Consider the following 6,595-nt stretch of genomic DNA (forward strand, 5'->3'; position numbering starts at 1 on the left):
CTGACTTGCTGCTGCATCCTGCCCACTAGGCACAAGGGTGCCAAATCTATGTGCTTACCTCTGCCAGAAGCAAATGTGAGGCCACCGGGAAATCCGGCGTCGTATGGACTTTTTTTTCAATTACAGAAAACAATGTCAGGTGTAATTTGTGTGGTGAGCAGTGATGTACGTTGAAGTTCGTGTCTCATATGGCACTGTCAAATTTACAAATGAATGGAACCTACCTCTTATTCATCATTTGAATGGCTGAGTAGGTAATATATAAACTGTAGCATAGAATATCTTGTTTTCCCTTAACTTAAAAAATGAGTAAACACGCTGCTCTTTTTAAATAAAAGCATCAATAGATAGATGATCTTTCATGAAATAAAAGTCCATAAATTGAGAAAAACATACTGGATGGCTTGACTTTGTCATTACCTTGCCGATATTATCACTATTGTTTGGAGCTGAGGTGCACCATATCTGAATTCTTGGTCTCACTATTGCCCTCAGCCATAAGGCAAGAAAATTGTAATACGTAACATATTATTGAAACATTAATATTCATAATATAACTTGTAAATTCAGCAATTTAAAAAATGCATCTCCAAATTTGTGAAATTAAACCAGAAAAAAAAATGAATAAATACAAAATATTTTTATATTCATAGTTTCATGATGACAAATGAGGCAGTTTCAAATGCCTCCCCTGACTGCATGTCACTGCCTCTGAGGTAGGTCAGGAGGGAGAAATAATGATCCCAGAATTCACTTGAAAACCACAGATCCATTTCATGATCAAATAATTCAGCTGTTACACATAAATCAGGGACCCATTTATTATTTGATCACTTTTTTTAACATAACTAGGTCTTAAAATGTAAGTTTGTTTGTTCTCATAGTATTGGGAGAGCTGTGTGGTTCTCGTTTAATAACATGCATCAGAGATGCTTCCTCAAAGAGTTTAAAAGCAGCTCGTCATAATGCCATGTCAGCAAACCACAAAACTACAAGTTAACAAACTACCAAAAATTTCATAATTACATCCTCAAGGTATACTCATTCAGGACCCGATTAAGACAGGCCTATCTTTCTATGTCTTCTCGCATTTTGCGGGCTGTTCTGAGGACTGCCAGCATGTTGACTTTATCCCCGAATTCCTTTTCGCGGTGCTCCATCAGAATTCCCTGAAAATCACAAATTTTCTTTTTGCATTAAGCATTATATTATAGGCATGTCCTAACAAGTTGTTTAGGTCAGTGTTGCCCAACCTTTTTGAACCAAGACACATTTTTTTGGATTATAAGATATATTAAAAAAATAAAAATTAATGCCTGGCAACAAGTTCCCTTTTTTCAAGTTAAACTGATCATGTTGTTTAAATTGACAGTATAAAGTTGTTCTTATAATTTGTGGTCAACATGGCTCATCATTTAAAACAGGTTATTTATTTTTTTTAAATCTTTTTTTTTTTTCTAGAAAAATGATAATTTTATTTGAAAGAGAGAAAAATATCTCTTTGTGGAACAAAAAGTTTTTACTGCAACCTAGTTGTTTTTTTCTTTGAAAAATAAAACGATTAAAATTATGTGCAAGATTTATACTTTCCATGATTTATTTAATTATCTTCTACAGTGCCATCCTAAATAGTGTCATCAAACAAAATAAGTTATTATGTCTATTTCCCTGTACTTCCTCATGAGCAGATACCTAGGTTAAAAAAAGGAAATAGTAAGCTGCTGCCACCTGCTGATACGGATGAATGTTAGTTACATGGCTGATCACTGGAAGAAAGCAATGAACGGCATGCCTTTTGCAAAAGTATAATTGGGCAATTTCCTGCGGCACACTAAACAAGGTCCATGGCACACTAGTGTGCTCTGGCACACTGGCTGAAAAACACTGGTTTACGTTATGATATGCTCCTATAAGAATGGGGACTATTTAGGAAACAGGGACCTTAAACCTCTCGCAAGAAGGCTTCATAGCTGCACATCCATCTTTCCTGACACCCATTAAATAACTGGGAATGAGCAGTCTTTTTTTGTCACAGTTTGACATAGTAGCAAGCATTTACGATACAAGACTGGTGAAAATTCCACCAATACTTAAATTCGTACCATTACCCGTATTGTTGTCTGCATGTTCATTAGGTAAGTAAAACTGAGACAACATCATACTTCTTTGACTAAGCAGAAACCTTCACATTTTAAAAGAGTAGTACCTGATTTCCAGGTCCAATGACAAAGACTCCCCCGAGCACAAGTCCTTCCCCTCTCAGATTTCCCCTGAAGCCTCTGCGATAGGCCCGCCACAGGTTTCTCCATACTCCAATCCGCAGAAGCACAGAGAGGAACATCCAGCGCTCTTGAGGCCCGTAAAAATTTCTCTGTAAGAAAAGGGAAAAGCGGCTTAGCAGCTTATCCTGCACAACCACTGGATTCCTGCTCTGCATATTTGGGAGACCTTCTGATCCACGTAGACTTTCCCGTTGAAGTATTTCTTGAAGCAGTCCAGCTCCTTGCCAAGGTTCTCTTTGACTACAGCAAAGAGAGGCACCTCCAGCTCCTGCAGCTGAGACTTGAGAGAGGACAGCTCGGCGGCCTCCTAAATAATTGAAATGCTGTCACTTTGAATACTGACCACAATGACGTCACTTTATCAACAGTTACACACCTCTCTGCACAACAATCATCCGGGCCGGCGGACCACCATGATCACCGCTCCACTCTTCTCCCAAAGATTTTTGGCCCGGTGTTTCTCGTGGACTAAAAGACAAGTTACAGGGTTAAATAAAATCCTATTCAAAGACAGATTGGGCCAATTTTCAGTAATGTTGACATAAATTTTGAATTTTCGTTTTTGACTACTTTTTTTTGATCATTATTCCCATTCTTATTATTATTATTGTTTTATCATTATTATTATAAATATTTTTTACTGTGGATTTTTGGGGGGAAATCTGATTTTCAACTCTCTGATAGATATTGATGCCAATCGCAGATACCAATTCAACCCCTGAAATTCCTTCTCTCAACCACAAAATAACAAATGATAAAAAAGAAATACATAAAGTTCCCAAAGTGTTTTTCTCAATTTATATTTGACCACTAGTCGCTGTATTGTGTAGTGCATCAGAAAACGAGTACTACAAAGCACAAGGAAGAACACGAACTACGGAGACTTAAAGTGACCAAAACTCAACATTTTCATCTCATCTCATTAGCCGCACCGCTTATCCTCATTAGGGTCGCGGGGGGGCTGGAGCCCATCCCAGCCATCTCCGGGCAGTGGGCAGGGGACACTCTGAACTGGTTGCCAGCCAGTCGCAGGGCACACAGGGACAGATAACTCATGCACTCATTCACACCTAGGGACAATTTTTGGACCGGCCAATTCACCTGAAATGCATGTTTTTGGAACATGGGAGGAAACCGGAGTGCCCAGAGGAAACCCACGCAAGCACGGGGAGAACATACAAACTCTGCACAGGAAGTCCGGAGCTGAATTTGAACCCACGACAGGTTCCCATGACACGAACTGTGCCGCACAAGCGCTAACCACTGCGCCGCCGTGCTGCCCAACTCAACATTTTACTTTACATATTTATGCCCAGCCTTGTTGAAGTTTATAGGTACTTCTAGCAGCAGGATAGTGGACAATTATGTTAGGTTAATTTAGGCGAGCCTCTTGTTATGTAAACTAAATGTTCATTTCTGTACCTAGATGTATTTTAAAAATGCATTTATGATTGTTCGTGTATCAAGAGTGTCTTCTTGGTTAATTAAAGTTTTTTTTTTTTTACCTATAGGAGGCGGTAAATAATACTTACTGAACCTTCAAAGAAAAATGTTGGGATTTATAGGCATTATTATTATATATATATATATATATATATATATATATATATATATATATATATATATTATCAATGAAACACCAATGAGTATTGTATTGTGTGTCTGTAACAATGACTATTTGAGGCATGAGTGGCCTGTCAGCATTAAATAGTACAAAAAAACTGTGATTTTATATTGAAACAACTTAAAAATTGCACTTTTATTGTCATGCTTACTATTTAGGTTTGCTAACCCTAACCCCTAATCAATCATGAAAGTAGATCATTTTTTATTTGAAAATTGATACTTGCACCTCTCATCTATATTTTAATTATAAGTATGGTTGAGACCAGATGGAAACATGTTTTGGCCAGGAGGAGATGGGTGCCTCCAGGCTGTAGTTGCCCAAGACACACCACAGGAAATTGTTTCACTATGACCCGTGTGGCTAAGGGATCCACCCAACGAACCATGTCATAGATACACAGACATTTACTCAACCTCTCTGACAAAATATTGTCTAAGTGTTAGAGCAGGGGTACTCAAGAACACCTGAGTAGCCTGTGGACAGATTCTGAAAATATTTCATCAGTGAATGGTCACATTGATTGACATCAAAGTGCTCTTTGTTCCAATCAGTCACAAAAAGTAGCTCTCAGCTTAAACAATGTTGGGCCCCCCTGTGTAAGAGTATAGACGCTCAGCAACTAAGATAGCGCAATTCATTTCAAACGCATTTTTCCCCATTTTTTCACCCCATTCCCACACTCACCTCCTCCTGTGGTCTTTAGCTCCGTGTCCCCTAGCACCTGCAAGTCGGCCCATACCGGCGAGGTCTGGAACCAGTCGGTGACAGAGCTGATGAGCTCGGCCACAAACAGAGTGACGGCCTTCAGGACGGTGTTCACCGTTACCATGTCCAAAAAATGCCACCAAACACCACCAAACGCCAACCGGGGACACGTTACTCACCCGGCCTGTGGTCGGCGGCTAATAAGCAGGGATCTGCGGTTTAAGCCTTGGAGTGAGCCCAAATCTGCGCAAAAGCCTTTCTTACGTGAGCACAACATGAAGAGGAATTCGGCTCGAGGTGGCTGAGGTGAAACACGGCACTCTTGAGCTGAGCTTTCAGTACCAGGCACTGCTGCTGTATTCTTAAGATTCAGTGGCAGGCCGTGCATTTTTCACCTAGACCTTCATTAGTGCTCTGTCAGAATCAATCCAACCCCCTATAACTTTTTTTATCAATATAATACCTTTACTGCAGCTACATCTGTGACACATGCAAAAAAAGCATCAATAATAACCTTATAAAATTGCAATAAACTTGCTAGCTATGGAGTTGTCCAGCTTTTCCTGAAACGCGTCACTAAAATGGCTTTGACAGTAAATCTGCAATCAAATGCATTTCTTCTCCTTCAGCAACACAAATCAAGACAACAATATATTTGCTTGTGCAGCTCGCTACGGATCCAGTTTTCTAGCTCTCGCCAGTACAATCTACCACAAACCAATCATTCTTCTTTGTCCTCTTCAAGTTTAACAGCGGTCGGCACCATATATTTGATGCATTTACCACCCCTGATCCAATTATAGTTTGTGAAAATTCTGACGTTTCCCTACGCCAGCTCGAAGGCCTTGGTTTCACCAACTCAAAATCTGATTGGTTAAATCAACAGCTTTATCGAAACTTATTTTATGCTACAGGGGACTGCAAAACTATTTGTTCCGACCCTGTCAACAAGTAACTGCTAACATGTGATTGGTTAAATGATTAGAAAGAAAACATCTAGAACAGTGTAACCAGGGCAAAGGCAATGAAAAGAAGCGGAAATAAATTGGGATATTCCTCATTTATGGATAAAATCTAATTAATATCAAATAATCATCAATATCAAATAATCATTATATACACACACATATATATATATATATATATATATATATATATATGGGCAGCATGGCAGCGCAGTGGTTAGCGTATGTGCGGCACAGTTCTGAGGTCATGAGATCGAACCTTCCTCTGTTTGCATGTTTTCCCCGTGCTTGCGTGGGTTTCCTCTGGGCACTCCAGTTTCCCCCCACATTCCAAAAACATGCATGTCAGGTTAATTTGCCGGTCCAAAATGTCCCTAGGTGGGAATGAGCGAGTGAGTTGTCTGTCTCTGTGTGCCCTGCGAGTGGCTGGCAACCAGTTCAGGGTGTTCCCGACCCACTGCCCGAAGATACCTAGGATGGGCTCCAGCACACCCCGCGACCCTACTGAGGATAAGCGGTGCAGATAATATATATATATATATATATATATATATATATATAGTAAAATATATTGTAAAACTATGAGGTTCTCACAAAAGTTGTCTTTTTCTGGTCATTATGAAACTTTAATTACACCAACAAATGTAATGCTCCAGACACTGTACAAGCTCAAAGGAAGACCAGTTTTATCCCTTCTCTAACCAGCTCTGCTCACATAATTACTCAAGGTTTTGCAAATCATTCATTAACCTTCCAAAGCAATTAGAAAACACAATGTGGTATTAGAACCCCAAAGGAGCTGGTTGTAAGAAGTGGGCCTCTAGACACCTATGCAGTTATTGTATTACGGTAAAAGCCAGACATCTGCAGGTAAAATAGCCATTTACCATGTTAACAATATGTGGGGTGTTTTTCTTACTAGTTTAATATTTTCCAGCGAATGCCAACAAATCACAAATGACCCCGAAAAGAAGCATTTTACCCAAAACAAGTTTCTTGCAGGTAGGTCTTCCAAC

The 6,595-nt window shown here is 39.5% G+C and overlaps 1 pseudogene across 1 annotated transcript; it reads right to left on the minus strand.

Annotated features, from left to right (window-relative positions):
- Positions 1-807: 807 nt before the first annotated feature.
- On the minus strand, positions 808-4,923 carry LOC148353647 (peroxiredoxin-like 2A; annotated as a pseudogene). Its single transcript, XR_015852438.1, has 5 exons — positions 4,594-4,923; positions 2,659-2,750; positions 2,449-2,589; positions 2,207-2,371; positions 808-1,169 (listed from the first exon to the last, which is right to left on the minus strand). The product of XR_015852438.1 is annotated as a peroxiredoxin-like 2A (transcript).
- Positions 4,924-6,595: the final 1,672 nt, after the last annotated feature.

The sequence above is a fragment of the Urocampus carinirostris genome, chromosome 13 (assembly GCF_059441175.1).
Source record: "Urocampus carinirostris isolate Australia breed hairy pipefish chromosome 13, RoL_Ucar_1.0, whole genome shotgun sequence".
Classification (NCBI taxonomy): domain Eukaryota; kingdom Metazoa; phylum Chordata; class Actinopteri; order Syngnathiformes; family Syngnathidae; genus Urocampus; species Urocampus carinirostris.